Genomic DNA, 25,673 nt, shown 5'->3' with positions numbered 1-25,673 from the left:
GTCATTATCATCTATCTAATCTATCATCTATCTATCATCTATCATCTATCTGTCTATCATCTATCATCTTCTATCTTCTGTCATCATCATCTATCTGTCTAATCTATCTTCTATCATCTATCTATCTATCTATCTATCTATTTATCTATCATCTATCATCTATCTATCTATCTATTTATCTATCTATCATCTATTTATTTATTTGGCTTTTTGGAGACAGGGTCTCCCTGGAGCCCCAGTTGGTCTGGAACTCTGTATGCAGACCAGGCTGGCCTCATTCTCACAGAGATCCTCTGCATCTGGGGATAAAGGCATGTGCCACAACCCCTACCTAAGATTTTATCTTTTATATTTAAAATTTTATTTTTCAATATTTTTAAAGGTATATTGGAGGTGGAAAGGTGACATAGTTGAAAAAATAGTGTTAAGAGACAGGCAGCCCTGGATTTGGAACCAGATTTTATAACTGCTAATTTATGACTTGTGAAAGTTAACTTCTCTGGGACACAGAACTTTTATATAATTATACATAATGGTAGTTATTTTATTAGCTAGCTATAAGAAAATGAATATAAATTTCTAAGTCCACATTAATCCCAAGCACTACACCTAAAACATATCAGTTCATGGAATGATAAAAAGCACATCTGTTACATCTAACTGCTATTATTATTATTATTAATTTATATCTGTGGAGGTAAAGGGATAATATTTTGCAAAAAGCAAGGACATGAATCAAATCAATGACTATCATCACCTTTCAAACATTAACAAGTGGACATAGCTTATTTTTCTTATTTGCTAGGCATGTAATATCAGGAGAATTAAAAATAGAGAGAAAAATCAATTTTAATGTGTAAAAGAGGAAATATTTGAAAATATCAATCAGTTGTCATTATAATTAGTGAAAAACATATAAAAATATTTTTTCTAAATATAAGAGATTTATATTTATATGAAGTAACTCTATTTAATGACTTTATTCTGTTTAAATGAAAGCAACAGATTGTTGGCCAAAAGAAATACTACCAAAAACTGCTTTGGAAAATGTATGAAGAATGAAAATTATAAGGGTAGTACAGTGCTCATTGGAATCAACTAAAATGCCATTAGAGTATCATATCATCAGACACTTAGGAAACTGTATTATAATAATGGGAAATATGGAGAAAAGGAAACTAGAGCTCATTTTGAGATTCAACCCTGTTGTATTGCTCCTCGTCAGCACTGGCATATGAGGTGATGGTCAACAGGTGGCTTTGGACGTGGTATGTTTGAGTTCCAGGGCCAGCCTCAACTACTGAAATTAGATGGATTTTGGGCAAACTACTTAACTTTCCCTTGCTTTTTACCATCGTTTGGGAAAGTAGGATGATTGAAATACCAATCATATAATACTGTTATGCTCGGAATGTGTGAGAAAGGTATTTGGTAGATAATTAAGATCTCTATAGACAGCACTAACTGAAATGAGATGTTTATTTTTATGATAATGGAAAATTAAGTGCTTTCTCTGTCCCAAGGTTAAAGAGAAAATTCACCATTTATTCTTAACATGGACATGTATTTTTTTTTCCCAGTGCAAGCTGAACGCAACCCAGCTTCTTCCTTTTAGATATTCTAAAGTAAAAGCTATCTCGAGCTGTCCTTTTGGGCTTTGGAACAATGGTGTGAGTCAAAGCAAAGGCTTGCCACTTTGCTGTGCTTCTTCAAATTCACAAAATGAAAGCTTTTAATTAGGCACTTATTTTAATTATTCTTGTTACTATTCTGTTTGCCCAGAAATCAACCTCTATAGAGGGCATAGGTCTCAGTCATCCTGCTTATATCAAAAGAACCAGCAAGGATCCACTCCTTACTCTGTCTCTTATGACCCTAAACTAAACTCATGGCATTTACAAGCTGATATTCTAATAGATACCTTTTCCCATCAAAAGGAAGATGCTCCTTTCATCTAGTGGACTGTTTCTTCCCAACACTGTCACTCTTTTTCATCAAGAATAATTAATTAATAATTAAATCAATAATTATAACTGTCCAATGTTCTTCCTAAGTATCTTATAATCTGCATATAGTCTTTTTTCTTCAGTGCAAGGCTGTATCATATTTATCTAGATGGGTATACCAATAATTCATAAATGTACTGATTAAACTAACTGCATTTGGAACAAAGTAATTAAATGATATTTTATGAATGCCTCACTACGTCACAAAACAGTGTTAATTTTGTTTCTACCTTTCTTGAGGTATAATTAGCAAATAAAATTGCAGCTATTTAAGGTGTACAACATGATACCTTGACCTTATGAAATGATTATTACAATCAAGGTAGTTAACACAACCATAGAATCACAAAATTACCATTATTTTCTGTGTTGAGAACATTTAAGATGTATACCCAGCAAATTTCATGTATAAAATACATTCATTAAGTTATATAATAGATTCCTGGAACTTAGGAACTTTATAATAGAATTGTGTTTTGAGACAGGGTTTCATGCATCCTAGACTGACTTCAAACTTGTTATAGAGCTAAAGATGACATCGAACTTTTGATCCTACTGCCTCCACCTCTTGCGTACTGGGATTACAGGCATGCACAAGCATGCTCAGTTTATAATTGAAAACTTCTACATTTCCACAAACATCTTCCCATTTTTTCCAACCCTGCCTCCCCTGCTGCCTAGATCTTGTCAGTTACCTTAGTTGAAACAGTCTCCAAGAGACAAGTGAAACCCACTCATTGAACCCTTGTTCCTTATTGATTGGTATTTGTGTAAAGCTTTAAATAAGCTTATATTCAATTAGAAATAAATTTAGAAAAATGCAGATTCAGTATTGAAATGTGATAAATGGAGGATCAACATTCAGTTTGTTATGTGTTCCTCCAATGTATATATTCAATAAAATTTTGAATGTAAAATAAGAGATCATTCTAATCAGGCAATATCTTTGAAAGTTCAAGTTCCTATTTTCTTGAAGTCACAATCAAATCTTGCTATGTACCAATCATCAGAATATGCTAAAGTGCAAAATCTTCTTCGTTACCCTGACATTTTCGTTTAGCTCCTGCTGAATACCCAGTCAATTCTTTCAACATTCAGAAAAATGTTCCACAGCATTTGCTTTGTCATTTTGATGATGCTATACATCTTACAATCAAGTGGAAATTGTCAGGTCTCTTTTTCTTTTACGGCAATTCAGACATGCGTTGGTAGACCTGAATTACTCACACTGATTGAGGAAAATGATTTATTATTTTTTCCATGCTTTTATATTTTTCAGGTAAAGGAAGATATAATTATTCAGTTTACATATACGCAATGTTGTTTTAAAACTTTCCCACTTAAAATGGAGGTGAATTTGGGTTTGACGCTTGGCAACAAGAAAAACAGTATGCGGGATTTGAGACAATTTAGTAACAATGAAATCAGAAGGTGGACTTGTTATTGGAAAGAGTGGCAGAAAATTGCTGGTGTGACTGGAACCTCCAAATTCAAGAATAACAGATGATTTCTGATGTATTACATTTGCAATCTACAGACACAGAATACTACCAAATCCAGAATTCTAGTTAGCTTTCTGTCCTGAATTCTGGTCTGTTCATGGGGGAATATATACCTTGGCTTCATTTCTTTTTTCAAACTCTAACTTTAAAAAATTTGCACAAAGATTTTTATTCCAAATTGGCCTACTCTGACTTTCATGTTTTTCCTTTTCATTACTTAGGGAGTACTTGATTAGGTTTTGAACAGGGTCACCATCATTTTTCCTCATCACTGAGAGGCACAGTGATTATTGTTCACTTTTGTACTTGAGTAAGGCACTGAGGTCTGTATTTCCTCTTTTATCTATGTTTAATTTTCTATATATCTCTGTCTCTGTCCTTTCCATTCAGTTCCTTCCAAGTTCAGTCCCATCATTTTAGTCTGAAGGATAGCCAAGCTAAGCAAGGATTATAAAAGGTAGTCATTAATAAAAACTTCTAATGTCCTGAGCTTTAGAAATATTACAGAGATTGCCTTCCTTCCCATAGCTGCTAAGTGGCAAACTCAGGTATGATACATACATCGGTTTCAAAGCTCTTCTCTGTAAACATTATTGGCTATTATAGCCACAATTTATAACGCAAAGAAAGCTGCCTTTCCTCTCTATATCTCTTCGAACTAGTTTTATGCCAAGCACAAAAACAGTATTAAGCAGATTAGCCACATATTTTCCAGAAAGCTACTGTGAAGGACGCCACTGTTCATTTTTTGAATATAAGATGAAGAATAAGATTATATTTGTCGTAGCTTATCTGTTTGCTCACTTTGGAAGGAAAATACCCCAAATTAGGTTTGGTGATGGAGCTGAAGTTCTAAAGGACGACAATGAAGTGTCAAGTGCCATTTGTCTGTTTTCAGTGGAAGGTAGGCCCAGAAAACCCCGGAGCTTTCATGTACATTCATGCGTTCGTTAGCCAGGAGCGGATGTCAGGTGACTTCCTCACTTGCTTTCCACCTTATTTTTATTTATTTATTATTTTTATTTTATGCGTATTCGTGTATTGCCTGTATATATGCGAGTGCACCCGTGTCGTGCAATGCGCAGAGGTCAGAAGAGGGCTTCGGATTCCCCTGGAACTGATGGAGTTAAGGATGGTTCATAGCGGTTCATAGCCGCTGAGACAATGTCTCTCACGGAACCTGAAGCTCATGGATTCAGTGAGAGTTGGCCATCCAGCAAACCCCTTTTCTCTTTCCTCCCCAGAACCTCGAATACTGGAGTGCACCATTGTACCTGGATTCCTTTTTTAAAAATATTTTATTTTTATTTTTTTATGTGTATGAGTGTTATGCCTGCATGTAAGTAAATGCACCTGTGCCGTGCAATGCCCACGCAGGACAGAAGAGACTGTCAGATCCCATGGAACTGGAGTTACAGACAGTTGTTAGCTGCCATGTGTGCGCTGGGATTTGAACCCAGGTCTTCTGCAAGAGTAGTCAGTGTTCTTGACCGCTGAGCCATCTCTCCAGCCCTGTACCTGGATTTTTTTTTTTTTTTTGGTTTTTTTGAGACAGGGTCTCCCTGTAGTCCCAGCTAGCCTAGAACTAACTATGTAGACCAGGCTGGCCTTGAACTCACAGAGATCTGCCTGCTTCTGCCCTCCAAGTCCTGGGATTAAAGGCATGAGCCACCACACCTGGCTTGTACCTGGAGTTTTATGTAGGTGCTGGGGTTCCAAACTCAGTTCCTCATCCTTGCACAATAAGCACTTTACCAACTGAGCTATTTTACAAGTCTCCTGAACTTTTATTTTGTTGAATAAAATAAAATAAATGAAATTGGGATCATATTTTAATTGTGCAAGGCAAAATCTTCACAATCTTCTAGTGAAGTTTTTTTTTTTTTTTTCAAATAAGAGGTTCCCAGTCTGAATGCACAAAGTAGTATTTGAGTGGCACATGTGCTAATTCTCTAATTGAGAGCTGGAATTTTATAGAATTCCCCATGACATCACTGGGTTGATGGTCAAGTAGACATAGAGTTAATGTGATTGGTAGTCCTTACCCTTATGACCATCTTGACTCCAATATATAGAAGTCCCTGATCATGGATTTCTCTCTTGTACCCCCATGCATGTTCACTGTGTGTTGACTCAGTAATTCAGAACACCTGGAGCTCTGTGTTACACATCCTGAAATCATTCTTACTGACAACATTTTGAGATGTCCAGATAGACACTTAGTATGAGATCACTGGACACTGCAAATGCAAATCGTCTACAATGGTCAATTCATTGGAGCTCAGTGATGATATAGCCATTAGTTAAACTTACCTTTAATAGTGTGTATGCATATATCTCACGTATTTAAGTCTTATAACACATATTGTGCAATGAATATAGAATCCATTTTCAATGTCCTTTTTTGACCAATCTCTGATACTTAATCAGAGCATTGGTATTCTAGCTGTCAGTAGCTAATATTCACCCATTTAGAATGACCATCGAAAAAACAGTCATTGAGTTCATCCTCTGTGCTACACAGAAATGAACAAAAGAAAGTCTCGGTTTAATGATGCTTATGATTAAATGGAATGAGAATTGAACTAAACAAGCAGATGTTACATGGTGACAAGTGGTCTGAGCAAATGAAGACAAAGCTGGTAAGAAGGGGACAGCAAGGGAAGACTTCTTTGATAAGGAAGGCTGGAGGGAACCTGGGCTGCCTGTTCTAGAAGAGTGAGTATCCCTGATTCAGGAGCATGGCATGCCTATTAAAGCCTGATTAATATTAGAACACTTGAAGGAGCTTTTATATTTAAACTTTGTGTAAATAAATGGAGAACTCTGAAGACTTTTTCTTGCACTGCAATGTTTGCCACAGAAAAATAAGTACTTAGCTAGAGGAAAACAGAAATTGAGGTGCTGTTTTTTAATCACAGTTTTTAATTGTTTCTATTTTTTCTTGAGGATTCAGAAATTGAACCTTCTGTGATACAGCAATCTGCTAAGTGTCAAGACACATACCAAGGAACAGATGCATTACACTTTATCAGAAAAAAAGACCCAAGGGTTCTTATGTTCATACTGTAGATTCTATACAAATCACAGGGGGACAGATAATGGAGTGAGAAAGACATGTGACCTATATTTACCCCCTTCCCCCAATCACTCTTTCCCTTCTTCTATGGTCGAACTTCAAGCTTACCAGTCCTTCTCACCTTTGGCTTTACTTGAAATGAATCGAGTCCTTCACTTATATGGAAAGTAGTCCACACTTGCCTTTCCAGGAGAGAGATGAGATAATGGGCAGACAGACAGTCTCACATGCACACACACATGGAGAGGGTGAGAGAGAGAGAGAGAGAGAGAGAGAGAGAGAGAGAGAGAGAGAACATGAATACTGCTAAATAGGAAATGGTTTTAAAAGCATTTCTATTTATTTGTTTCAGATTTGTCAGGAATCACTAATTTGAGCTTATAGTGCACTAACACCCAAAATGGAAACTAAACCCTTAGACACTTGCTGACAGTTGAAGAAATGTAAAACACTTTGATTTTATTTCATGGGGGGGGGATGAAGTAAGATTATATGCAAAAAAGCACTGGCTATATGCACTAAATATGCATCTAAATTATAATTAGATGAAATGTTTTTCACACAATAATAGATTACTATTGTTTTCTTAAGACTTTTTATTTTATGTGTATGAATGTTCTACCTGCATGTATGCTAGTGCACCCATGTCATGCAGTGCCTGCAGAGGCCAGAAGAGGGCATCGGATCCCCTGGAACTGGAGTTATAGATGGTTGTTAGCTGACATGTGGGTGCTGGGAATTGAACCCGGATCTTCTGCAAGAGCATCCAGTGCTCTTAACCACTGAGCCATCTCTCCAGCCCCTGCACTGCTATTGTTAGCAGTGTGGCCTTGAGCTAGTAACTCAATTCGTAGGAGCCTCAGTTTCCTTGTCCGTAGAATGGAGGTGAGGTAGTGCCAACAGAATGAAGTGAAATGAATATTAGACATTGTCATTTTAAAACATACTTACCTACTTTGTTTCTTGGCAAGTTACTTCCCTGGATTCTACAGTGATAGCTAAGGAACTTCAAAATCAATTGTAACTTGTTAAGGAGTCATGTATATTGTTTTTATTTCCTTTCTATAATTACTCCCCATATGTGTATGGATGCACCAACTGTGCCATTAGATAGAGTCTTTTAGAAACAGTAGGATTGCCCAAAGGACTGGACCCATGGATATGAACTATAATGCCAAGGCTGTCGATCTAAGATGCAGGCAGAGATATATTAGGAACTTGCTTAGTGTTAGAGCCTACTAGGCATATGTGAATATACTGGCAGATTAGTAAGAAATATTTAAATATTCCATTTTTTTCCATCCAGGTGAATCAAATGTGTGTTTCTGTAGATAGTTGAAGTACTTGGAAGGAAAGATAAAAGCTGCCCATGTAAAATCAGGGCCACCTCCTGTCATAATCCTTCATTTTCTGTGAAGCTATTTTTAATAAATGATGGAGGTTCATACTTACCATATTTAGGAGGTGACATCATTTATTCAAAACAGTACAGTATGTCAGATTAATAGTTATGATTGTAAGCTGGAGACTCAGGCAACATGGGGAAGATAAAAGCTATCTTTCTAAAAACATTTAAGATTTTCTTATTTATTAAGAGCTTGATGAACACTAAGGATTGCTTCAAACATCACTATGCTTCAAATATCTCTCATAGACCACACTCAATTTATAAGCATCAAAATAAACAGAACTCATATATAACCAGAAAGAAATGGCTTTAATAATCACATCTGGAATCTGAATTAGTTATATTCAAATGCAGCAAAAGCTCAAGTCATGGGAGACTTTTAATAGATAGTTATGCCTTCACATACTTATTTGGAATATGACTCTACTGACCTTCTTTCAAAGAAATTGCCTCTCTTTTTACAACTTTTTATATCTAATTACATAAGTTGAGGAAATGAGAGCATACTGAAGACACATGTAATGGATCTATAATTTGAAGGATCATATAAATCTTACCAGGAAGCACAATAGACAGAAGGCAGCTTACTTCAAAATATCCCAAAAGCAATAACAATAACAAGAGGTGAATATTTCCATTAACATGTGTGGTTAAGCCTGGCTTTTTAAAACTCCCCCTTCCCAAGGGAAAAGGCTTCTTATTTGACATGTATATCTATCATATATTATGAACACAATAAAATCCAGTTGACTTTAATTAATTTTCTGTCATATGGTGTTATTAATATGTCATCAGGCTCATGGTATTTAAACAGATATAATATTTGACTTCTTGATATCAGGTCTGTCCTTAGGGCATAAACTCGGGCTTCAGAAAAAAATTTAAAGGATCACATTTGCTTGTACTAAGGCAGCTCAGTGCACCAATATAGCAGACTTGTTACCTGTTAGTGGTCTCTAGCCTGGCTTTCTATTGATACTAAGGCATACACATAGCCAGGATAGGGCTAGGGCCAGCTTGTGGGTCATGGTGCAGGAGTGGCTGAGGGATAAGATTCAGGTGTAGAAGTGCATTCTTCATCACCATGGCTCTGCTTCTGGAGTCAGCAAAAGGCTGTTTAATAGAAGTTTTCCTTTTTAAAAAATATTATGATCTATTTGATACCATTGAACTTTCTCTATACTTTATTCAAGACTAGACATTGCAGAAATCCATAGACACTGAAAACATTCACAGGAGGCTGCCTCCTTCCACAGACTAAATTTGGTCAAGTGCCCAATCCAGGTAGACTTGGGAAAAAAGAACTTTAAAATAAGCTCAATCCCCACATTCTGGGAATTAGTAGAACAAAGTAGAGTGGCTGTGTGTACAATAGCATGCTCATGACGAGGAGATGGGTTTTCCAGAGAAGAAGAAAAGGAGCAGACAGGGTACTAGAAGTATTTTTAAGAAAAACTAACATAACCCAACCCTGGAGCACATATGTAGGTATAACATTCAGGACCAACACCCCACTGTTCCCTAACAGCCTGTTGGGGTAATACATGGGTGATTTCTGCTGACCTGGAAAACTACAGTCAATACTGAGTCACGTTAATACATCTGTAATTTTGAGGAAAGAAGATGTCATAAGGTAAGATGTTGCAGTGTTAACTTCCTTAGAGGTCAAAAAAACTTGGTTTTGGAGGCAGATACTAGCTGGGACATTTTGACAACTCCCAAAATGGATTTTCAGCTGCAAAACTGACAAGCGTGTGGCAGATGATATCAGTACTACCTCCCAGTGGCAAGAATGCAAAATTTAAGAAAATTCAAGTATAGAAGCATCATATAACTTCTGGTAAATATGTGTTTTAGTATAGGTTCCTTTCTTTCACTTATATTTCACTCAGTTGATATGTAGCAGGAAACAAGGACCTTGGAAGAATGCAAAAGTGTCGGTCAAGTATTTTATTGATCAAGTGCTTATATATCATGAATATAAAACACTCAGTCTCAAATAAAAATTAAAGAAATAAGAAAACTGAAAAGCTTCTTTGAGCAGTTCCTCTCAGTCCTGCAAGTCATACTTCTATGAATATATAATATATAGTATATAAAGTTGCTTTGTTTTCCTGAATTGACTGGGTTCACAGCATTACATGAGAGCATTCTGACTTGGGTAAATTGTTTTCTTCCTTGATGCAGGCTCATCTCTTTGTGTGGATGTATTTCCCAGAAGAATTGAATGGATAGGGAGTTGGGAGCCGAATTCATTGCTTCTGGGGAGTCCTCTGGATGCAAACGTTAAGCTTGAGCGGTTGTCCCAATTGCTTGGATTCTGTTGTTCCACAGCAGGTCTTTAAGAGGCAGCTGGGACCTTCACTACATCTGGCTATATTTGGGATTAAGAAGAGAAGAAGGGAGGTGATACTTTTCCCATCTGTGCCTTGGAGGATGTCTAATTAGCTTCTGTCCTTTCTCAAGGGGAGAATAAAGCTATTTAAGTAATTAAGCTTAGGGAACAACAACAACATATGAATTAATTTAGGAAGTAAAACATTTTTGCAGAATCATTTGAAGTGTTTCTCTTTGTCTGCAAGTCCTGGGTTTTCAAGTTCATTTATGAGCATATAAGCCTGCTTAATAAGTTCTAACAGCAGTGATGTCATGTCAGCTCTCTGGAGACTTAGCTAACAACTTCCCAAATACAAATCCATTACGACTTTTTGACTGGATCAGAGAAGGATTTCCAGTGACAGTGCTACTCACTGAATCTTAAAGAATGAAGGGATATCATGTAGAAAAATGGAGAGCGTAGACAAAAAGAATTTTTAATGAAGAATGAAGTAATGACTAATGAAAACTCATGCTTTATAAGAAAAAAAATAGTTGGTATTTACAGGGGACAAAGCAGGGACACGGATAGAGACAGTTGAAGTTTTCCACTAGGAAACATATGCCAGATTCCAAAGGGTCCTGTTAGATAGCTCAGCCTGTGTTCTACAGAAAATGGAAAGTTATTAGAGGTTTTTAATGACATATTTGCCTGATAAAGAGACATCTTCAGTAGCAGTAGAAGGGCACTTCAGCTGAGGACTGGAAGCAAGAGGACCTGGCAGGAAAGAGGTGGTGAGAGGTACAGTGAGGAGGACAGTGAGGGAGCATACACACCCCTAGAAGCAGTTGGTCAACACTGAGGAGGTAGGAGAAGAGCAGTTTTCATTTAGGTTTGGAGCATGGAAATTGTATATAGACGAGTGAAATGATTTGTTTATTCAGATTACATGAAAAAATTAATATTTTTCTTAAAAATAGTTAATCTTATGATCATGCACAGTCAAAATTTTGAAAAAATTTATACTGGAAGACTAGTATGTGTATGTATGTATATATGTATACACACATATACTGCACAATATATTATATACATTTCTATATACTTCTGGAATATTTAGCTTTTAGATTCAATTCATAGTCTTAGGTGGAGTTTGACAGTTCATAAGGAATAATTCATAAACACACCCTAAATAAAATAAAACCATGAGTCATTGTAATATACTATTCCTAACAAGGTAATGTGGTAGGTGATAATGACTCAAGAATTAAAAGACAACAGGCTGGATCTTCTCTACTATGATGGAATTATTTTGTGGAATAGTATATAAAGAAAATCAGAGACAGGAACAAGGATGTTACATGGGTAGAGGGAGCCTCTACTAGTTCTATGCTATAGATTTTCAAATTTATGTGCCTACCCATAACAAATTTATTTGGTAAATATGACTATTTTAAGTTGATGTAATCATTTGTGGGAAATAGCCGAACAATTAGGCTTTCAGTCCATCACTCTGAAAATTTTGTGTTTTAAACTGTTTATTTAAGACTAATAGCGTTTTACCCCAAAGAAAATGCCAGAATTTATGATAGCTAGTCAGTACCAACAAACATCATAAGTGTGTCCTGGCTCTTATAGATGCAACAACTCACTTTAAAAAAAATTCTGCGAATCTAATTCTTTCTTCTTTAATTTTGTCTAGGATGTATCTGAAACCAGTTCTGTGCTAGAGGCAGGTGAGATATCTGCAGCAATGTGCAGGAGCTAGGGTCTAGCAGGCCTGGAGCTGTTGCTGCTGACAGGGGATTGATCACATCCATGCTCACATGGGGAGGCTTTTTGCTTGATCTGAGTTTACTCTCCAAGAGTGATGGCGTGGAACTGCAGTCAGCAGTCATCCACTGTGGAGTTGGTTGCTCCTTCTGAAATTGAAATAAATTGGCCAAGGGAATGTGCTGAACAGCAGTTGGTGAATTTAACATAGAGCACTGTGGGCCCACATGGATAATGGCTGCATTATATTAAGGCAGGGAAATGTGGAGGGAAAACTCACTTAAGAATATTGTGTTTCTCAATACATATCAAAACATCAAAATGTAAGCAGAGTTTTTGCATTATAATTGTAGTAAAACAGAGTGGAGAGGGAATTTAATTATCTTATGAGTGATTTTTATCAGGACCTTCATTTCTCACTAATTTTTCCTTGATATTGCCAGTAGATTAATCTCTCCAATATCAGGACTTTTAAGAAGATACTTTTAAGCTTGAGATTTTATTCTTAGTTCTGAACAGATAGGATTTAAAGTATTGTACCCTGCCTTTCTCACCAACTTTTATCATCCACTCTAGTCCCTACGCGGACACTTCTGTATTGATAGGACTATCTGTAGGTTTCTGAAGATCCCAGGAAGAAGTCCAGCTGCCCTGCTCAGAGGAACATCTCTCCCAGCCCTTTGAAGGTACAACTCAGATCGAGTGAGGTACAAAGATGAAATTCTCTTTGACCTTATGAGTTCACACACTAGTAAAATGAGGCAGAATACAGCAAATTACTATGCTATAACCACATGAATATAGCATCCTGTGGGAATTCAAAATACATAACAAGCAAATGGCTGAATATGCAGAAGACTATGGAAAGGATGATCCTAAGCAGCAGAGGGCGGAGACTAGATTCAATGGATAAGACTTTGGCTTTGCATTTAGAAATCCTGGGTTTGTATCTTAGCTTATTCAAGTTGGACATTATATTAATACTGTAAGCTATGAGCTTCACATTTGTAATATGGGATACAAATAAGAGTCTTTTCATACCTTAGCTGCTGTAAAACCCCAATCACTTCTTGTGAACATTACTACTACTAATAATACAAATTAATGCACCTTCTCTGTTATGTTTTGAGCTTTCTTTCTGGATTACTCAATAGACAGAGTAATGCTACAAACCATGAGAGCAGTAGCAGTGGTGACTTTAAACACAGACTGAGGACCAATTAATATAGCTATTAATTTTAATAATCCATCCTTACTCTAACCTATGAATATTCCCATTTTAACCACAAGGACCAGAAACTTAGAGATCAAAGATCTTTTCCAGATATAATTGTCAAACAGAGATCTAACTTCAAAGTCTGTATGCTCTATTTTTCACTGGACCCCACCTCCCTGTAGCCTTCAGAACACAGGGAAGTATTTACCAATTTTGTTTAACCTTTCAAAGAACAAACCCCTTGTTTCATTGATCCTTCGTATTGTTTGGGTTTCCACTTCAGTTACTTAAGCTGTGATATTTATTGCTTCTTCTAATACTTTTTAGATTCCCCTTTTCTTCTCTTTCTAAGGCCTTGAGGTAAATTGTGTAGGAACTTAATACATATTTGGTTGATGGAGTATAAGATATCAGACCACTTGAGAAACAGTCAAGGCAATGTTTCATTTTGGAGGAGCATGCTCTGGAAGGGAACTATCTTATTTACTTTCTGTTACTGTGATAATACACTGACCTAAACCAACCTGGGGAGGAAAGGGCTTATTTCACCTTACAATGCCCAGGTCACAATCCATCACTGAGAAAATTCAGAGCAGGAATTCAAAGCAGGAACCTGGAGGCAGGAACTGAAGCAAAGACCATGGAGGAAAGCCACTTACTGGCTTGCTTCTCTTGGCTTGCTCAGTTACCATTCTTATACAGTCTAGGCTCCCCTGCCCAGGTATTGACAGTGCCTACAGTGGGCTAGGCTCTTCTATATCGATTAACAATTAAGAAACTGTCTCACAGATGTAGCCTTGGACCATGACAATGGAAGGAATTCCTTAACTGAGGTTCCCTCTTCCCAGATGTCTCTGTCAACTTGTTAAAAACTAACGAGCAAAGGAACTTAGCCTTTAAGTTGCACAATAAAATAACAATAGATTGTGCTAAAATTCCATACAAGATATCTGTAATTATAATTTTAAAAATTGCTACTATTTAATAACATCCTTAAATGCAGTGTTTTTTCTATGGTTTCTGTAGAATTAATAAACTATTCTGCACACAGTTCAGATTACCTCACTGCTCTTAAAGTACTACTTTGATGCAGAGCATGGTGGACCACACCTTTAATCCTAACACTCAGAAACAGAGGCAGGCAGATCTCTGTGAGAAGGAGGCCTCCTGGGCTACATAGTTAGCTCTACACAGCTGTGGCTACAGAGAGACCCTGTCTCAAAAAGACCCCCCTCAAATACTACTTTGATATTTCTTCAAAGTAGTGGTTAAAGATCTGTCTAAGCAGTCCTATATTTTAGATAAAAAGAGAGCTATCAAGACCTAGTAATGATGGGTTTCCAAGAGTTCAAGGGAGTAAAGTTGATCACAGATTTATTTATTTATTTATTTATTTATTTATTTATTGCTCAGAGATCATTTGCTTGTGTTGAGAATGTATATGAATTTAGCTATCAATGTGAGAAAACATGTAAGAAATGTAACATATGGGACAAAATATTTGTCACTCTGAAAGTGTAATTGAACCCTGTGCCTAACAAGAATAAGTGCTGAATCTTCTCTTTAGTTGTTTTTCCTAGAAACATTTGTAGCACAGTCCTGCCCAAAGGCAGAGAAAACGGCTAGACATGTTTCTGAAACTCCTTCAGAATTATAATTTTTGATATTGTAATAAATTTTAAGATGGCCACGGGGAGTATGTTGTTCTATACAAGCATTTTACTGCTACTATGAATTTACAGTAATTGGAGATAATTTACTATTTTATGAGGCATAACAGAATAATTGCACCATTTTCAACTTTAAAAAGAGTGGGAAAGGCCTGGTCAGGATGATAAATGGTCTACAGCATCCAGTAAGTGTTTCCTTTTAAAAATGTAGAATTGCTGCCTATAGTAATATATCCCAGCTTTTCAGTTTGTATTGTTTTCATCTTAATTTTACTATTGCCTACTTGATGTCTGAATTTACAATAAAATGCTGCTATTTTCAATTGTAGAAACTCTTAAATTTTGCCTGTACATGGCATACAGTTTGATTTTTAGACACTAGTGGGCTTTTCCCCCAAATTAATTTTAATAAAGAGGTAAACAGATCTTTACAAGCCTGGGCAGTACTTTTCTAACTTGATCATATTTTGTGAACATATTTCAAAGAATTATATTCTCTTTCAATAGAGTAGTTTTCTGGTCTTAAGATATGGTTACAATCATGACCCAGAGTCACAGAGTCAAATGTTACATGAAGGAATTTCTACAACATTAAATAAACTCAAGGTACCATGCTTCACAGTGAGATATAACTTAGTTGTATTGCTCTTAACAATTTTAGATTGAATCACGGGATACAGGGGTGGGAGGAGAGTTGAGCACCAACCCATAATCTCCCACCATCTTCTGCTACCTATCAGGAAGTAGGAGAACAACTTTCTAAGAAGCAGAGAGCCACTTCTCACCTCTGCTCTATGCTAGTGGAACAAAAAATATGTTCCGAAGCTTTCCAAAGAATGGAAACCCAACAGTAAGAGAACGATTTACCCTTGGGCTTTATATTTGCATGACTGGAGGGAATTACCGCACTTACATTTTCTAAAAGTTAAACTCTTCCACACAAAGGCCTTGATAGAAACTCATTACCTCTCACCTTTTCATATTTCAGGTTTTAGTTTTATGCCCAGATCTGGTGAGTCACCAAAGCACTTCCAACAGTGCAATGCATTTTCCTTAACAAAGGTCTACTAGTCTCTCTCTTTCGCTATTTTTTTCTACCACGTTCCCTGCTTGGGAGACCCTTGCATCTGCTCGTCATTTCTCTCCTCCATTTAGCATTCTTCGTGCCATGGAGTCAGAGAACCAAAAGAGTGATTGAATGGAGGCAAGATAGATGGGAAGGCAAATGATCAAATACCAAAATAATCAAAGATAATTTTCTACTTTTGAGGGAAAATTGGACAAGAATATGGAAATTCTACAATGACCTGTATTGATTTGAGCATCCACTGGGTTGACCCAGACCAGAATTTGCTAGCAAATTTTTTAAGATCATTTTAAAATTTATTTTTTTAAATAAATAATTTATTGAGGAATTTCAGCTCACAATTTGAGCTGCTTTTGGAACCCAGGTGGTCTGGGTAGGAAGGTCTGCTGTTTTTTTTGTTTTAATTTTCTCAAAAACTTTATTGAGAATTTTATACATGCGTATAAGGTGTTTTGATCAAATCCATGCCCACTCCCTCCCCTCCAACTCCTCCCATATCTTCCAATCACTTTTTTCTGATAACTTCATATGGTTACTCTAACATTCCCCCTTCTGAAGAGGTAACCTTAAAATCTTTTAAGGAGTAGATAAAAGTTCCCAAATATTTTGGACATTTTTGGCCTTTGGAACAGAGTAGGTTGCTAAGAGGCTCAGGGACATTGTGAGTTTTAGCCAAGAAACTGGCTACTTTTCTTTGCCAGCCCCCCCCAACTGCCTTGTGAATTCCTACTTCCTATTCTTATCACACCATCCTCTGAAGAGGTTACACAAATTGCCAATAGGGAATCTGGATGCAGGCCACTCTGGCTTCTCTGGCTTCGTCTATGCTAAACAGGGACACAGGATGAGGCAATTGGAGTACCCCTTCAGTGGTCTATCTAAAAGATTCCCAAATTGCATAACTCTTATCTCAAGGAGGAAAAGAAAGTCTTTGAATTGTGAATAGGAGATGTGAAGGACAAGTAAAGGCAAGAGTAATTAGCATTACAAGTTCTAGACAGGGAACTAGAGAAAACTCAGAACAGGGCAATTTTCAAATGTTCCTATGATAGTCCATTGGAGTTTCTTGACAAGGGCTTCCAAAAGCATCCCTCTATTGGGTTCCTCCTCATTTCTCTTTTGTCTTCCAAGGCTGGACTCTAGAGAGATCGATTCAGGATTTGTTTTCAGGTATTTTGATAGCTGTTGGAGTGGTTAGAATCAGTGTCAGTTCCCTCAAAGGCTTCTTGTTAGGGGGAGAAAACAAATTTATCCATCATTTTAGAACAATAGCTGGTTGTCTCCCTTAGCTACAGGTGGGCAGGCACTACAGTATTGGAGACCAAGATTTGAAGTCTTACATCTGAGCATCACTTTCTGGTTAGGAACAAAATCATCAATGAGAAATAATTGTCTAAATAAATTTTTTATATAGACTTAAGTCTAATGTCTGGGAAGTGTAATCCTTTGAACTCTTAAAGAAATATGATGACTTTACTCTTGGTCAGCATTTTCTTTTTAAGAAGAAGGGTTAGAGGTGAACAAAGCTTTTATTGAAGCTTCACATTTCCCTAGTATGAGGTGACCTTCCTTGCTGTCTGACAATATTCCTGAAGTCAGCATAGCATAGGAATAGATCTCAAAGAAAAATAAATGGAGTACATGACCAAGGAAGTTTAGACAGCACTCCATTAAATAAGATTAAGTTGGCTTTGTATCTAGGCAACTTATAGCAAACTGAGATAAGCTATGTACATCCAGAAGAAAAGTATGTAATCTCTAAAATCTGATCATAAAAGAATTGTCCTTCATAGGTCACCTTATAGCATGTTGTTTTGGACAACTAATATAAAATACTTGTTTGTTTTGTCTTTTGAGACAGGGTCTTACTATGTAGGGCTGGCTTGGAATATACTATGTAGAGCAGGCTGGCCTCAAACTCACATAGATAGTATAACATTTATGTAAAGCCATAACTCTTTAGTATATAATATCTTTAAGTGCCAGATTCAATGGTCAACAGCAAGGTGAGAATCTTCCTATTTTACTTGATAAAAGCTTCAAGGTAGCTTAGTGAAGTTGATCCTGTAAAGTATTTAAAGACCTCTAACATAATTGGCAGAATATCCTTAATACTGACACTATTAAAATCATCACATGCACAAAATATTTTGATTAATATATGAGAAACACAAATATCTTGAAAAATGGCTCCATATGAAAGTAGCAGTCTAAAGTGGCTTTTCTGTGCAATGTGTTTTAGAATTGATAGACATCCAGGCTTCCTCATTCTGTAGCAACTACTCTGGACAAGTTTGTTATCTCTTTATATGCTTCTGTTGGTGTTTGTGGCTGAGTCTAAAGAAACTTTGATTTGTCTAATTTACGGGGCTTTCCTTTGTGTGCACTGTGCCAGTTTCGATGTCACCTGTAATAACTATGAAAAATTGCTTTGTGCTTCACGTTCTTTTTCATTTTTAATCTGCAACAGACATTCTCTACAACTACCAAAGGGACTCTGGTTCCAAGAAATAACAAGTCCAATTTAAGTGGGCCAAGTTGCAATATTTCACCCTATTAGGTATTTTGTTTAGTATGAAAACCCATCAGCGGAGACTGTCTTAAAAGGGGTTCATCTATTTTAGGGAATAAACTAAAAGAATGTGTTTATTTTAGAACACCTAAATATTTTTCTACAATATAATGATACAATTAAATGACACTATTTTATCATCCTTATCTTCAAACACTCGATGAGTAGCCCCTGTTTGAGTTTCTCACCATATCCTGTGTTCGCCGGGTTTATCAATCTTTACAAGTTCAAGCTCTAATAATGCCATTTTCTCACTCAAAGTGCTCAGTGGCTTCCCACTTGCTTTTTTTTTTTTTGATGATAAATGAATTCCCTAGCCTACATTTTGGACTTAAAACCTCATTCTTATTATCAGTCTAACTAAACTGGTTCTCTCCAGAACATTCTCCATATATTCTGCATTGTAATTTTTGTTTAATGCCTATCTTCCTAGAATGACTGTTCCTCTATGATTCTGCTATTTATGTGAGTCTATTCTTCATCAAGTCTTGGATGGCAGGTTTCTTTGGGGAGGAGGGAGTCCATAATCTCCTCTTTTTAAACCCTCATATACTATGTGGAGCTTGTCACACAGAATTTGTTATTTAATAAATATATGTTCAATAAACTACTGACTTTCATAGCATGCCTTCTTTGTCTTGAGTTAAAGTTATTTTTATTTTTATGTGATCCTTGCTATTCAATTTTATATTCTCCCAAGGGCAAATATTGTATCTATTATTTATTATTATTCTGCTCTGTAATAAATAATTTGAAATGTAAAGTTAAAACATTTTTGTAGATGGCAACCACTTCAGTGCAGTAAAATTTTATTAGAGCATGAAATTTGGTAAATTTACTCTTTGCTAGGGGACCAATTCTTCATCTGAGCTGGCAGGGAGACAATCATGTGCAGAGAGTTCAGAATGAGTTAGTTTCAGTTTTTTCTGTTGTATCATCTGTGACCTTGGTTAAGTTCCTTAACTCTCCTGTGTCTCAGGTTTCTTATTTTTTAAAAATGGGAACTTTACACTAACCAAAGGGGCTTACCATGAAATTTAAATGAGGTAACATAAAAGAAAATTGTAAACTGTGAAGTATATTGAAATATACTTTCCACTCAACAAATATTTGATTGTTGTGTCTGGGGCAGCCATTATAATAGTCTACTTTTATAGCCTACTGTAACATACTATGATTATTGTTATTTATTACTACCTTAAGATGAATGAAAAACTCATGATACCTGCTTGGAAGGATCTAATAACTTAGAAGAAACCAACTTATGAATAGAAAGTTATAATACTGTGTGGGTATGTGCATGTGCACATGTCTATTGATGCGATGATAAGAATACCAGGATGCTTCTGGGTACGGTGAGGAAAGGCAGGAAGTATGGTGCCAGAAAGGCCTCTTGCAGTATGAGCTCTGTGTGTGAACACACACTGAAGGATAAACTTACGGCCCTAGTGGAGAGGGTGTAACAGAAAGAGAAAGAATATTTGAAAATGTTTGTAAAGAATAAGAAAGAAGGTTTGGAATTTTGGAGTTAGAAGGTGAAGTAAGCACAGCATAAACATACCAAATTCCGACTCCACCACCTCACTCCAGCTTCTACCTGTTAGGAGTACTACCTACAGTGGCATATAAAGATTCCTTTTGCAATATAGCTAGCATTTTGGATGTTTTAGATGGGATTTGGAAAATTCATTGGTTTCCAGTACTACAATGTACAGAGTGAATATTTTGAAAATTAAAAAAAACTGGGATAAGTTAAAACGTATCCCTAGTATAGATTACAGGTGAGAAATACCCCTTGTAGAGTCAGCTCAACACATGCATAGTTCAATTTCATCACTGTATTGTTCTTGTTCTTGGGTAGACCATTTAATTACATGATTGTAAAACAATAGTGATTAAATTATAAAATGATGGTGAACATTCAAAGAGTAACAAACTGAGAAGCCCACGGGGCATTTTGGCATATGTTCAATAAATATTAGCCTTTATTAACTTCCTAAAAACCAATAATAATCTCATTTTCTGCATAATTATGCTTTATTTTAAGCTTATATTTAATTACTGTTTTGACTAAATTAGTTAAGAAATGCTTAAAATGTATTGGTTTAGGAGCTGGAGAAATGGCTCAGCAGTTAAGAACACTGGTTGTTCTTTCAGAAGACCCAGGTTCAAATCCCAGCACCCTCAGGGCAGCTAACAACTGTCCATAACTCCAGTTCCAGGGGATCCCATGGCCTCTTCTGTCCTCGTGGGCACTGTGCAACATGGATACACTTACCTACATGCAGGCAATACACTCATACACATAAAATAAAAAAATTAATAAAATATTTTTAAAAAGTATTGTTTTAACTGGACTGTAAATAAGTAAATACAGCTAAGATATATTATGACACCAGAATTAGCCTTAGAATGAAAATTTAAATATGTCATTCATGAATTTAACGTTTTCTCAATATTCAGGGTTTCTTGTGATTTAAACAGATCAGATTTTTCTAAGTACTCCTTGGAAAATAAGATTTAATCTCCATAAACTATCTTTTATTACTCCTTTTCTCTTATCACAGTGAAAACACCAGAGAGAATAAATATTAAGGGTGAGTGTGCTCTTCTGTTTCTATTGGAAAAAACTGATCTATGTCTCCAGCTATTTCTTGTGCAGGGCCCAGTATTCATGGCAGGATCTTCCTTCAATTTAAATTAAAAAATACAATAATACCAAAAAAGAATTTTAAATTTTCATCACCTCTATGAAGTACTTGTTTCATGAAATGGAGTAGAAACCAACAGGAAAGCATGTTAACCCACTGAAGTTAAGGCGATATGAGTTCTTACCGAGGTGACGTAATTGAAACAAAATTTATTGAAAGTACCAAAAACGCTGTTTATAAAGTGTTCATTTCATTGATGTGTGGTTAATTTCACTTTTCTCCCATTTCCCCCGGCATTCCTCGGCTGTAGTAATATATGGCATAAATCTTGCTACAAATATGCTGCTATTATTTGCTGCATGTGAAGTCTTATTCAGGAAAATATATGTGGATATGATTTTGCTTTTCAAGTGGCCACTAGCAGGTCAGTTCATTATTAAAGACCAGTGAGAAACAGCAGGTACAGAAAGCTTCAACTCTGGACCCGCAAAGAACATGACACTCCTAGTAAAGAATACATCAGAGTGTTTCTAAAAAGGTAGAGCAAAAATAAGCAGTGAAATTAAGACATATGCTTTTACAGAATCAGTGTTTAAACATTTAAATGACTCTCCAGATTTCTATAATCCCTTGTATTCACAGGATTCCCCATTTAGAGCATTTACACGTGTATGTTGCCTCTTGGTTCTCACAACGTTACCAAGGATTATTGTTTTCATTTTACAGCTCAGTTGAGGACGTTCTGGCTGAAGTTACATAACCTCTCGAAGCAGATGGCAAATCAGTGGTGTAGCCAGGCATAAGGTCTTGGTACCTTCCCTCTGAGTCCCCAGGCTGTACTGGACATTTACTTCTCTGACTCTTAGATTTTATTTTTAAAATGGTGAAAGCAGTAATGCCTACCATTTACAGCTTGATGATGAAATATATCTATGCTCTTGAAGAACACGACACAGCACCAGTACACAGAAATGCTAACTCACCCCATCAAACATTTTTAACCTTCTTCAGAGATTAGTATTAGCAGCTTTGTGAATATATTTCCACTTGCTCTTTTAAGAAAGCCATTATTAATTTTAATATTAAAAAGGTAATGCTTCTTAACTTTAGGTATCCTTTGAATTTTATTTTTCCAGAACAACTTCAGAATCCTGCTATTTTAAAAAAAATTCTAGTGACAAGTGCTTAGTATATTAAACCTGTAAATTTAGAGTTTATGTTTTTGCAGGATTTGAACCTATCCAGTAGCCCAGCTACATAATTTTATTTATCTCTGTTTGAAAATAAAACTTTATAATTTTCCTGATATGGTTTCCATAAATTTCCTAAGAATTTTTTTTCTGGATAAGCTTTAGCATTTTCTTTAACAAATACTAAATTATTTTTATTTGGTAGAGCAGTCTCTGGTGATTCAAAATCAAGTTGCCATTTTCCAGGTATTTATATGTAAATTCTTACAGCTAAAGCCTTAATAACATTTATTAGACTTGCAATTATTCTACATAGACAAAGATGCTCTGGAAAGAATGACAACCTTCATCACTGAAAAATAATGCAGAAATTAAGGAGGGAATGCTAAATTTTATCAAATTTATTGCTACAATCAACATTTTCTTCATTTCTGGAACAAGTCTATTTCCTGTCACTAATACCTTCAAGTTATTACTGGAAATATTTTGCTAGCATATTCTCAACACTTTCATATTTCCTTGTATTAATGTTGTTACTCAAAAGTTTCAATTATCAGAAACAATAATGAATAACAATTTCACTTTTTTATGAAATATAATAAAATTAAAATATATTACCTGAATTCTAAAAATAATTAATTGATACAGTCTCTGGCCCTAGAATTCTTTACGAATGAATGCAATTTCATCCTGGCTTATGTGTTATTTACGTTTTACACTTATGAGCAGGTTTGATATTTTTTATCATTGAGCTAATTTTTGAACACTGAACTGAGTGAATTTTAGCTAAGGATAAAGTAGAACAAAATTTGCAACAATACCACATTTACTGTGTACTCCTAATACCATCATAAGGCTGGATTCACTTAAAGGAAAATAATTTTGTCACCTTTAGCTATTATGTCAAAGGAAACTCTTTTATATTGTTAACAGGACCTATTTTCTAAGCAGATATTTGTGTTTTGAATATTTTTCAGCTGTCTTAGGAAGCCATTCTAAGCTAAAAAAATGGAACATTAAAAATGGCTCTCTAAATTAGAATATACAGGAAAACAGCACAGTATTCAAGAATTTTTATAGCATTAGAAAAGCATTATCAACAATTTTACGTCATTTGTCTGGCAGCTTGTAAATAGCATATATGAATTAAAGAGCGTAGACTCATTATTTAGGTATCATTTATATCCAGTATGACATGGCGAATCTGTTCTATGTTCTGCCTTTCTTATGCACCCCTCCCTTCGGGAGGAGTAATGTCAGAGGCGCGTTCTTCTAAAGGCCTTCTATTTGGGACCTTCGGCCTATGCACTAGTCTTGTGCTCCTTGGTGATCTCAGTGACCATCTGTTTCAGCTGTGTGCTGATGCTGATGCTGATGCCATTCTAATCTACTTGTCCACTTTCCCCTCTTCTTTCAGTTTTTCATTTCCCACTGCTTGCTGCTTATCTGTTGGAATCTGAAAGCAGTATGTCCGTCTTTAGACTCAAACTGCTTCCTTCTGCTGTATTTCAGTTATTGTTTCAGGATGCCAGCTTTGAAGTCCCTGTTAATTCATTTATAGTCACAAGGTCCTGCCAACTTGTCCTCTACAATGTTCATCTACTCAATTCAGTCTCTATTATAGAACAAACTAAACTGATGTTAGCTTATCTTCCAATCTCCAGTATCAAAAAATTCTGCAAATGATAGCTATATGAATCTTGCCAGAGCCTGTGTAGATACACCACTCTGTGACTGAAAAAGCAATCATTATTTCCAACTTATATGGCCTGTGGTGCTGTGTTCTGCCTCCTTTGCTCTCCACATTAACTTGTAGACTGCCTTCCATTTCCCCCTTCCTATGCAGCAGTCAGACTGGACTAAATTCTCATTGCTAAATTGCTATAAAATGGTAAGTTCATTAGTGCTAAGATATTTAGTAAGCCCTGTACACACACTGTACCAATTAATGCCCATCACAAGTAGCAACACAGACATCATCATTTTTTTTTCAATAAAGATGAGGAAGCTGAGGCTTGAAGAAAAAATAGGTAACCTGACTAATGTTCAACAGCTAAAAGGTAGAAAATTTGGAACTTGAAGCCTAGCCATTGGATCCCAGTTTTCCAATAGTATGCTGTATGAGTTATCCATTCTTTGCTGGCTGCTCTTATGCTTTCTACCTAGAATATCCGATCTGTCTCCCTGACGTGACCCCATCTGGGACCACTCCTGTTCTGCAGTCATCACAATGGTCTTTTTGTGTCTTGAACTTGGGATCAACACTTCTTCAGCATCAGTGTTGGAACTTGCTGTTTATTCTTTCTAAACCACTCTATTCCATAGATTCTGAGACCTTTAATACTACTTAGTATCACCCTTTTAGAAAGCCTTACTTCACACAAAAGTTCCTTTATACTGTCAACCCTCTTTCTCACCTTATTACTCCATGTTCTTATAAGTCGATTATTATCTGAATTTACCTAATGCATGTTTGTTTACTAAAAGCTATGAGAGTTGGGTTTTGTGCAACCACTCTGTCTAGCCTTTGGAAAAATGTGATACAAAGTAATTATCTGTGTAACAAGTAAGATTACTAACTATGATTAGCATACAAATGATCCAAGAATCAAATGAAGGCCACCACTTGGAAGGCCTGGTGTGCTTCCTGCTTCTTCATCATTGTCCCTTAATCACAGTGCTTACAATCACTTTTTTCTCTAACAGGCATTACCATTTTGTAACTATTAGAAATCATGCCATTTAGTGTGTGTGTGTGTGTGTGTGTGTGTGTGTGTGTGTGTGTGTGTGGTGGGGGGGTGGGGGAAGAAAGAGAGATTTTGTAAATCCCATTTTCTGAAAGTTTGTCCATTCCATGCAGGCATATATGGCTTCCTATTCAGCTTTGTTAAAGTCATGTTTCTTTCTTACATAGTCTTTATAGTTTCTCACTAAATATTTACTAAACTTACAGAGAATTCTTCCAGTTTTCAAGAACAGATGTAGATGAATGCTGTGTAATAGCGTGGACCACATTACAAACAAAAAGACACACAAAAACCAAAGATCAATACTCTGATTCCATTGAATGATGCAATGTATTTTTGTTGATAACTTATCATATGGCATTAAAGTACATCGCAAAAAAATCTATGAACAATAATATTCTTAACAATATTCTATAATATCCAATTAGTTATTCTGGATATATTGTAACTATGTG

General features: G+C 36.0%; 1 protein-coding gene across 4 annotated transcripts in view; it reads right to left on the bottom strand.

Moving 5' to 3' along the window:
• The window catches only part of Syt1 (synaptotagmin 1), a 556,957-nt gene that overhangs the window by 308,464 nt on the left and 222,820 nt on the right, over positions 1-25,673 (bottom strand). The window contains exon 3 of one of the 4 annotated variants that reach the window (XM_008852074.3): positions 6,709-6,809. The exons of the other annotated variants lie outside the window; for them this stretch is intronic. The gene's annotated coding sequence lies outside the window, so the exon portion shown is untranslated. The remainder of the gene's footprint in view (positions 1-6,708; positions 6,810-25,673) is intronic. 4 annotated transcript variants of the gene reach the window in all.

This window comes from Nannospalax galili, unplaced genomic scaffold (genome assembly GCF_000622305.1).
Source record: "Nannospalax galili isolate Female #2095 unplaced genomic scaffold, S.galili_v1.0 scaffold390, whole genome shotgun sequence".
NCBI classification, from domain to species: Eukaryota; Metazoa; Chordata; class Mammalia; order Rodentia; family Spalacidae; genus Nannospalax; species Nannospalax galili.
This window is presented reverse-complemented; position numbering and strand designations above follow the sequence as displayed.